The sequence below is a fragment of the Arvicanthis niloticus genome, chromosome 15 (assembly GCF_011762505.2).
Source record: "Arvicanthis niloticus isolate mArvNil1 chromosome 15, mArvNil1.pat.X, whole genome shotgun sequence".
Taxonomy (NCBI): Eukaryota; Metazoa; Chordata; class Mammalia; order Rodentia; family Muridae; genus Arvicanthis; species Arvicanthis niloticus.
The window spans coordinates 72,057,529-72,067,769 of NC_047672.1; the positions used below are offsets into that span (position 1 = coordinate 72,057,529).

Below are 10,241 nucleotides of genomic sequence, written 5' to 3' on the forward strand. Positions count from 1 at the left end.
CTTATTTTATTTATTTTATCTTGTGGATAGCTAGTTTCCTAGGACCCAGAGCGCAGAACAAGCTGATCTGCACTCTTGACTCCATCTGTGGAAGGTTTAAAAATTTTTAACTCTTTCACAGTCTGTCTATGAAAAAAGTACGGCAGACAGGACACAGGACAGCAATATCTGTGGCAACAGGAGCATGAGGCTGTCAGTCACATGTCTGCGGTCAGGAAACAGGTGAAAGCTGGTTCTCATGTCACTTTCTCGTGTTCCACCTTTCATTCAGTCTGTGACACCAACCCACAGGGTGGTGTCACCTATATGCAGGATATGTTTTCGATCCTTATATAGTCTTCCCTAGAAATCCCTTCACAAATGCAGATGTGTGATCTTCAATCCAGTCAAAACAATAGTGAAGAGTAACCTTGGAATCAAGTTAGTCACATACAAAGCCCTGACACGACCTCCAGGGGGTCCTGGAGCGCCAGAAGATTCTGGAACCCTTGTGCAGCTGTGTTTAGTAGCTGGACTGCTTGGTCTTGATAAGTTTGGTGTATTCAAGTGGTGATAGTTGACCCAGAATTAAAGATGAGCTCTGAGAATCCCCAAACACTCCAGGACCCTGGATGGCATCCTCTTCTAAAGACAAAGGACTTCTGTGGGCTAAGGACGAGATTGGAAAGTGCCAAGCTGTAATTCAGAACGCTGTCCTTCAATTGCCCTGTGGCTTTGGGCTAGTTACTTAATCTCTCTGAGCCCCAGTTTCTTCCTACATAGAAGGAAATATTTACAGCATTGCTTGGCATGGTTGTGAAGTAATGTATCCTAAGGAATTGAGAGGGCAGTGCTGGGAACATGCTAAGTGAGATTAACTCGAAAAGCTAGTTAGAGCAAACCCAGCATCCCTCTTTTCAGGTGAAAGGTCAAGACTGCACAGCAGGTTCCAGAGGACCTGTAGGTGCTGGGCACTAATCCAGCGATTGCTGAGTGTGAGCAATTTCTTTCCAGAGATATGTTGGGTGAAGAGAGAGGTGCCATTTATAAGATCTGATGTTGTTTAAATATTTCAATAATTGAATATGGCTTCATTCTACCTGAATAACAATTACATTTTAATATGTTAGTAAATAGGCATTATGAATTAATGTAAGTGAAGATGCCCATAAGCTAGATTTCTATCTCAAAGCTCATGTTAATGGATCACCCCCATAGAGCCTCACAGTGAAGGGGAGGTTGTGTGAAAGATTCTTTTTTTTTTTTTTTTAATAAGTTAGATTTTTTTTTTTTTATTAAAGTTTACTCTTTGTGTGTACACATGTGTATCACGTTTGTGCCTAGTGCCTGAGGAGGCCAGATAAGAGCATAAGATCCTCTGGAACTGGAGTTACAGATGGTTGATCATCATGTTGGGGCTGGGAACTGAATCTAAGTCCTCTGCAAGACCATAAGAGATATTATTTTCTCTCCAGCATACCCTTGAATAAAAAATGAAGACACGACAGCTCCTAGGCATGGTTGAAGAGAGGGTTTATTGTAGATATAAGGGACAGAACAGCCAGAGCCATCTGGAAGGGTCCAGAATGAAGAGATTGTATGAGGTCATGAGAGTGAGGAAGAGAAGTAGGAAGAGGAGGGGACCCCTCCTCCTGCCCCCCAGGAACCAAGAGCAACAGGAGGGTACTTAGCCAAGATGGGAAAGAGAAGCTGGGGAGGGGAAGCAAAGCTCAGGGCTGGAAAGATTTAGAGTATGGGGTGGGGTGTGCTGTCCAGGATGTGTCTCAAACAGGTGCTTGATGCAGGGACAGAGGAAGACTGCTGGCTGGCATTGGCTTTGGTATTTTAAATAGGCACCTCAGCCATTTGTCTTGAATTTCTTTGACACTTAACAACCCTATCTCCTATATTAACTTTTTCTGTTTGCTTATTTATTTGCTTGAGGCAATGTCTCACTGTGTATCCCTGGCTGGCCTGCAATTTACAGAGATCTGTCTGCACCCACCCCCTAAGGGATGGGATTAAAGGCACACACCAACAAGCCCAGCTCTTACTAACCTTTAAGATAAAAATCCCAGCAAGCACACAGGAAAGTGAAGGCCCACAAGTGTCACAGTTGAATTCCAGATGTTCAGATGGGCGGTACTCAGGGACCCTGGAGACAACTGCTTTCAGATTAGCCAGAGCTCCCAGTGCCAGCTGGCTGGGCTTCCTTGTCACACAGCAGTTATCAGGCAGCTGTTTCTGGGGTTGGGGTAGGAGAGTGAGAGCTGAGGAAAGACCCCAGAGCTGTGATTCCAAATCAGGAGTTCTATATTGCTGTGTTATATGTACTGTGGTCTGAATGTCTGTGTCCCTTCAAATTCATAGATTGGAACTTGACACCACCTGGAAAGGATGTTCTGGATTGGCGGAAAACAAAACAAAACAAAACAAACAAACAAAAACAAAACGGGAAGTCAATCGTGGGTACAAGCTGATAACCCTGTGTTCTGTTCTGTAGATAGCTCTCGCATCTGTAGTCTGCTGGAGACGACAGCTTAGCACTCTGTCTAAACTCCACCTCCAAAGTTACCTGGCAACAGCTAGATATGCTCTTCCCCACAGTTGTCTGGCAATAGCCAGGTAGGCCTGGCCCACTATAAAAGGGGCTGCTTGTCCCCTCCTCTCTCTTGATCTCTTGCCTCTAGCTTCTCTCTGTCCCTTCACCCCTCCCCCTTCCCTTCCCCCTTTCTCCAGGTCATGGCCGGCCTCATCCCCCCCCCCATGCCCAGAATAAACTCCATTCTATGCTATACGGGTGTGTGACTGGTCCCTGGGGGAAGAGATGCCTCTGCATGGGCCCGCTGAGAGATCCCCTCCCCCCACACACCCACAGAACATACTCTCTTTCTCTTTTTATAAACACATCACAGCTCTCTCTCTCTTTTTCTTTTTCTCTCTTATTTTAAAAATTTTTTATTGGTTATTTTATTTATTGACATTTCAAATGTTATCCCCTCTTCCCAGTTTCCCCTCCACAAACCCCCTATCCCTTCCCGCCTCCTCCTGCCTCTATGAGGGTGCTCCCCACTGCCCAGTGCCCTAGCATTCCCCTACTCTGGATCATGGCACTTCCACAGGACCAAGGGCCTCTCGCCTCAGTGATGCCTGACAAGGCCATCCTCTGCTACATATCCAGCTGGAGCCACGGGTCCCCCATTCGTACTCTTTGGTTGGTGGTTTAGTCCCTGGGAGCTCTGGGGGTTCTGATTGGTCGATACTGTTTTTCTTCCTGTGGGGTTTCAATCTGCTTCAGCTCATTCATTTCTTGCCTTAACTTCTCATTGGGGTCCCTATGCTCAGTCCGATGATTGACTGTGAGCATCTGCATCTGTAATGGTCAGGCTCTGGCAGAGCCTCTCAGGAGACAGCTATATCAGGCTCATGTCAGCAAGCACTTCTTGGCATCCATCAGCAGTAGTGTCTGGGTTTGGTGTCTGCAGATGGGATGGATCCTCAGGTAGGGCAGTCTCTGGATGGCCTTTCCTTCAGTTTCTGCTCCACTCTGCCCCAGCACTTCCTTTTGACAGGAGGAATTCTGGATTAATATTTTTGAGGTGGGTGGATGGCCTCATCCCTCAGCCAGGAGCGGTGCCTATTCCCTGGTTATGGTCTCTACAGGTTCTCTCTCCCCTTTGTTGGACATTTCGGCTAATGCCCTTCCTTATGGGTCCTGGGAACCTCTTGGGTCCCTGGCATCTGGGACTTTCTAGTGGCTCCTCCAACTCCCCCTCCCCCACATTGCTACATACCTCCTTTTAAATCTCTGCACTTCTCTCCCAATTTCCTCCCTTATCTGAACCAGCACCACTTTTTTCTCCCTCTCCTCTCTCCCTCCCAGATTCCTCTCTTCCTTTACCTCCCGAGGTTATTCTCTTCTCTCTTCGGAGTAGGACTGTAGCACCCATACTTTGGTGTGGTCTTCTTTCTTCTTTCAAATGGTTTGTGAGTTGTATCATGGGTATTCTGAGCGTCTTTTTGGCTAATATCCCTTATCAGTGAGTACATACCCTGTGTGTTGTTTTTGTTTTGTTCTGTTTTGTTTTTGGTGATTGGTTTACCTCACTCAGGATGATATTTTCAAGTTCCATCCATTTGCCTGTGAATTTCATGAAGTCGTTGTTTTTAATAGCTGAATAGTACTCCATTGTGTAAATGTACCACATTTTCTGTATCCATTCCTCTGTTGAGGGGCATCTGGTTTGTTTCCAGCTTCTGGCTATTATACATAAGGCTCTATGAACATGGTGGGGCATGTGTCCTTGTTATATGTTGGAGCATCTTTTGGGTATATGCCCAGGAGTGGTATAGCTGGATCCTCAGGTAGTACTATTTCCAATTTTCTGAGGAACCACCAGACTGATTTTGTAAGGCCCAAGCAGGGGCAATGGGATCTGACCCCGGGGCTTTGGAGACAGAAAGAATTTAAAGCCCCAAACCACAACTCAGGGGGAGTAAGGGAGGGCTATTGGAGAGCACCTGTGGAAAGTCCCAGCCCATTATTCAGTTTGTGACAGTGTCTAAGGAACAGCCATGGGGAACATTTTGTATAGGCTATTTTCTAAGAGCCTGTATGTAATCAGCCATCTATCTTGTGGTCAGTTCTGTTCCTGGTATCCAGGGTGCACGGGCATGCTAACTTGAACTCCCAGCTCAAACCCTATTCAATCTATCTTACGGTCAGTTTTTAGTTCCTGGTACCCATAGCGCTTGGTCACACTGTTCTGAACTCCCAGCTCTGAACTCTTTTCTTATTTATTTTGTCTTGTGGGTAGCTAGTTTCCTAGGACCCAGAGCTCAGAACAAGCTGATCTGCACTCTTGACTCCATCTGTGGAAGGTTTAAAAATTTTTAACTCTCAATTTAGAGTGGTTTTACCAGCTTGCAATCCCACCAGCAATGGAAGAGTTTTCCTCTTTCTCCACATCCTTGCCACCAACTACTGTCACTTGAGTTTTTGATCTTAGCCATTCTGACTGGTGTGAGGTGGAATCTCAGGATCATTTTGATTTTCATTTCCCTGATGATTGAGATGCTGAACATTTCTTAGCCATTTGCAATTCCTCAGTTGAGAATTCTTTGTTTATTCCTGTTTCCCATTTTTAATAGGGGTTATTTGGTTCTATGGAGTCTAACTTCTTGAATTCTTTGTATATTTTGGATGTTAGGCCTCTATCTGATGTAGGATTGATAAAGATCTTTCTCCAGTGTATAGGTTGCTGTTTTGTCCTATTGACAGTGTTCTTTGCCTTACAGAAGTTTTGCAATTTTATGAGGTTCCCATTTGTCTTTTTTTTTTTTTTTTTTTTTTTTGTGGTTTTTCGAGACAGGGTTTCTCTGTGTAGCCCTGGCTGTCCTGGAACTCACTCTGTAGACCAGGCTGGCCTCAAACTCAGAAATCCGCCTGCCTCTGCCTCCCAAATGTGGGATTAAAGGCGTGCACCATCACCGCCCAGCCCATTTGTCAATTCTTGATCTTAGAGCATAAGCCTGTCCTGTTCAGGAAATTTTCCCCTGTGCCAAAGCATTTGAGGTTCTTTCCCATTTTCTCTTCTATTAGATTCATCATATCTTTTTTTTTTTTTCTTTTTATGGAAGTCCTTGATCCACTTGGACGTGAGCTTTGTACAAGTAGCTAAGAATGGATTGATTTGCATTCTTTTACATGCTGACTGCAGTTGAACAAGCACCATTTGTTGAAAACAAATGTCTTTTTTCCACTGGATGGTTTTGGCTCCTTTCTCAAAGATCAAGTGACCAAAGGTGTGTGAGTTCATTTCTGGGTCTTCAATTCTATTACATTGATCTACCTGCCTGTCTCTGTACCAATACCATGTATTTTTTTTTTTTTTTTTAAATCACCACTGCTTTATAGTATAGCTTGAGGTCAGGAATGGTGATTCCCCCAGAAGTTCTTTTATTGCTGAGAGTGGTTTTTGCAATCCTGGGTTTTTTGTTATTCCAGATTAATTTGAGAATTGGTCTTTCTATCTCTGTGAAGAATTGAATTGGAATTTTGATGGGGATTGAAATCTGTAGATTGCTTTTGATAAGATGGTCATTTTTATAATATTAATCCCATTGATTCATGAGCATGGGAGATCTTTTCATCTTCTGAGATGTGCTGTGATTTCTTTCTTCAGGGACTTGAAGTTCTTGTCATATAGATTTTTTACTTGCTTGGTTAGATTCACTCCAAGATATTTTATTTTATTTGTGACTATTGTGAAGGGTGTCATTTCCCTAATTTCTTTCTCAGCCTGTTTATCCTTTGAGTAGAGGAAGGCTACTGATTTTTTTTGAGTTAATTTTGTATCCAGCCACTTTGCTGAAGTTATTAGCTATAGAAGTTCTCTTGTGGATTTTTTTTTGGGGGGGGGGTCACTTATGTATACTATCATACCATCTCCTTTCCAATTTGTATCCCTTTGATCTCCTTTTGTTGCCTAATTGCTTTGGCTAGAACTTTGAATACTATATTGAATAGGTAGGGAGACAGTGGGCAGCCTTGTCTAGTCCTTGATTTTAGTTCAAGTTTCTCTACATTTAGTTTGATATCAGCTGTTGGTCTGCTGTAAATTGCTTTTATTTTATGTTTAGATATGACCCTTGAATTCCTGATCTTTCCAAGACTTTTAACATGAAGGAATGTGGTATTTTGTCAAAGGTTTTTTAAGCATCTAATGAGATGATCATGTGGATTTTTTCTTTAAATTTGTTTATATAGTGGATTACATTGATGGATTTCTGTATATTGATCCCTGGGATGAAGCCTACTTGTGAATGATCATTTTAATGTGTTCTTGGATTCAGTTTGGGAGAATTTTATTGAGTATTTTTGCATCAATATTCACTAGGGAAATTGGTGTGAAATTCTCTTTCTTGGGTCTTTGTGTGGTTTAGGTATCAGTGTAACTGTGGCTTCATGGAGTGTATTGGGCAGTGTTCCTTCTGTTCCTATTTTATGAAATCGTTTGAGAAGTATTGGTATTAGGTATTCTTTGAAAGTCTAATAGAATTCTGCACTAAAACCATCTGGTCCTGGGGATTTTTTGGTTGGGAGACTTTAATGACTGCTTCTATTTCCTTAGGGGTTATAGGACTGTTTAGATGGTTTATCTGATCCTGATTTAACTTTTGTACCTGGTATCTGTCTAGAAAATCATGTGTCTCATCTAGGTTTTCCAGTTTTGTTGAGTATAGGCTTTTGTAGTAGGATCTGGTGATTTTTTGAATTTCTTCAGTTTCTGTTGTTATGTCTCCCTTTTCATTTCTAATTTTGTTAATTTGGATACTGTCCCTGTGCCCTCTGGTTAGTTTGGATAAAGGTTTACCTATCTTGTTGATTTTCTCAAAGAACCAGCTCTTGGTTTTGTTGATTCTTTGTATAGTTCTTTTTGTTTCTACTTGGCTGATTTTCAGCTGTGAGTTTGATTATTTCCTGCCAGCTACTCCTCTTAGATGTATTTGCTTCTTTTTGTTCTATAGCTTTTAGATGTGCTGTTAAGTTGCTAGTGTATGTTCTTTCCAATTTCTTTATGGAGACACTAAGCACTATGAGTATTCCTCTTAGCACTGCTTTCATTTTGTCCCATAAGTTTGGGTATGTTGTGCCTTCATTTTCATTACATTCTAAGAAGTCTTTAATTTCTTTCTTAATTTCTTCCCTGACCAAGTTATCATTGAGTAGAGAGTTGTTCAGATTCTATGTGTATGTGGGCTTTCTTTTATTTTTGTTGTTGTAGAAGACCAGCAATTTGATGGGATGCATGGAGTTATTTCAATCTTCTTGTATTGGTCAAGGATTGTTTTGTGTCTCATTATATGGTCAATTTTAGAGAAGGTGCTGTGAGGTGCTGAGAAGATATATTCTTTTGTTTTAGGGTGAAATGTTCTATAAATATCTGTTAAGTCCATTTGGTTCATAACTTCTGTTAGTTTCACTGTGTCTCTGTTCATTTTCTGTTTCTATGATCTGTCTGTTGGTAAGAGTGGAGTGTTAAAGTTGCCTACTATTATTGTGTGAGGTTCAATATAATGCTTTGAGCTTCAGTAATGTTTCTTTTACAAATGTGGATACCCTTGCATTTGGGGCATAGATATTCAAAATTGAGAGTTCCTCTTGGTGGATTTTTTCTTTGATGGGTATGTAGTGTCTTTCCCCATCTTTTTTTGATAACTTTTGGTTGAAATTCCATTTTATTGGATACTGAATTGGTATTCCAGCTTGTCTTGGGACTATTTGCCTGGAAAAAAATTTCCAGCCTTTACTTTGAGGTAGTGTCTGTTTTTGTTACTGGGGTGTGTGTTTCCTGTATGCAGCAAAATTCTGGGTCCTGTTTATGTATCCAGCCTGTTATTCTATGTCTTTTTATTGGGGAATTGAGTCCATTGATGTTGAGAGATATTAAGGACCAATGATTGTTGCTTCTTATTATTTTTGTTGTTAGAGGTGGAATTATGCTTGTGTGGTTCTCTTCTTTTGGGTTTGTCCTAAGATTAGTTTCTTGCTTTTTCTTGGGTGTAGTTTCCCTCCTTGTATTGGAGTTATCCCCTGTAGGGCTGGATTGGTGGAAAGATACTGTTTAAATTTGGTTTTGTCATGGAATATCTTGTTTTTTGCTCTATGGTTATTGAGAGTTTTGCTGGATATAGTACACTAGGTTGGTGTTTTTGGTCTCTTAGGGTCTGTATGACATCTGCCCAAGATATTCTGGCTTTTAGAATGTTTATTGAGAAGTCTGCTGTAATTCTGATGGGTCTCCTTTTTTTTTTTTTTTTTTTTTTATGTTACTTGACCTATTTCTTTTACCACTTTCAATAATTCTTTGTTTGTTCTGTGCCTTTGGTGTTTTAATTATTATTTGTTGGGGGGAATTTCTTTTGTGGTCCTGTTTGGTGTTCTGCAGGCTTTTTATGTTTATGGGCATCTCTTTCTTTAGTTTAGGGAAGTTTTCTTCTATAATTTTTTTTGAAGATGTTTCCTGGCCTTTTGAGTTGGAAATCTTCACTCTCTTCTATACCTATAATTCTTAGGTTTGGTCTTTTCATTTTGTCCCGGATTTCTTGAATGTTTTGAGTTAGGAGCTTTTCGCTTTTTGTATTTTCTTTGACTGTTGTGTCAATGTCTTCTATGGTATCTTCATCTGAGATTCTCTCTTCTATCTCTCTGTTGTTGATGCTTGCATCTAAGACTCCTGATCTCTTTTCTAGGTTTTGTATCTCCAGGGTTGTCTCCCTTTGTGATTTTTAAATTTTTCTATTTATATTTTTAGATCCTGGATGGTTTTATTCAACTCCTTCACCTGTTTGTTTGTGTTTTCCTGTATTTCTTTAAGGGAATGATTTATGTCCTCCTTAAAGTCTTCTATCATCATCATCATGAAATGTGAGTTTAAATCAGAATCTTGCTTTTCTGGTGTGTTTAGGTATCCAGGGTTCTCTGTGGTGAAAGAACTAGGTTCTGATGATTCCAAGTAGACTTGGTTTCTGTTGCTTATGTTCTTGCACTTGCCTCTTGCCATCTGGTTCTTTCTGGTACTAGTTAGCCTTGCTGTCTCTGACTGTAGCATGTCCCTCCTGTTAGCCTGTGAGTCTGTGATCTTAGATATGTCAGCACTTCTAAGAGACTATCTTTTTCTGGGTGGGATTTGGGTGTGGAGAACTGTGGCTCAGAGTCAGCTCCAGGGAGTAGATGAAAACCGGAGACAGTGCTATTGTGCTAGAAAAAATTCTAAAGTCTCTCTAAATACCTCATGGGGTTTTTCTGATTAAAGTCAGAAAAGCTGCTAGAAAAAATTCTAACAGAGCAGTGTTCACTCTCCAAGAGTTCTCTCTGGGTAGCTCTCTCTTGCAGATTAAAGCTCAGTCTTTTATTTACACATCAATTCAGTCATTTACTCCATCTTCCCTTTTGATTATCCAATGAGTCAGCATTTTATGACTTTAGCCCCTTTATTCTTTGAAAAAGAAAGTAGTTTTTAAAAAAAATATTGCAAACGAATTCAGAAATCTGCCTACCTTAGTAAGCACAGACACTAAGTTGGCTAGGAGAGATCCTGTCCTGAGATTACCATTCCCACCATGCCTGGACCTACATTTGCTCTGTCCCAGGCTGACCTTAAACTCTGCCTGCCTTTGTATCTTTCTGACAAGCTAGCTTATTCATGCAGTTGCCTTTATTTTTGTAAGTCTGTAAAGCCTCTCATACAATTCATATT

At 41.1% G+C, this 10,241-nt stretch overlaps 1 non-coding gene across 1 annotated transcript; it reads right to left on the reverse strand.

Moving 5' to 3' along the window:
- Positions 1-9,777: 9,777 nt before the first annotated feature.
- Positions 9,778-9,842, reverse strand: LOC117721160 (U7 small nuclear RNA). Its single transcript, XR_004608419.1, has one exon. It is a non-coding gene; the product is annotated as a U7 small nuclear RNA (small nuclear RNA).
- Between the last annotated feature and the right edge of the window lie 399 nt (positions 9,843-10,241).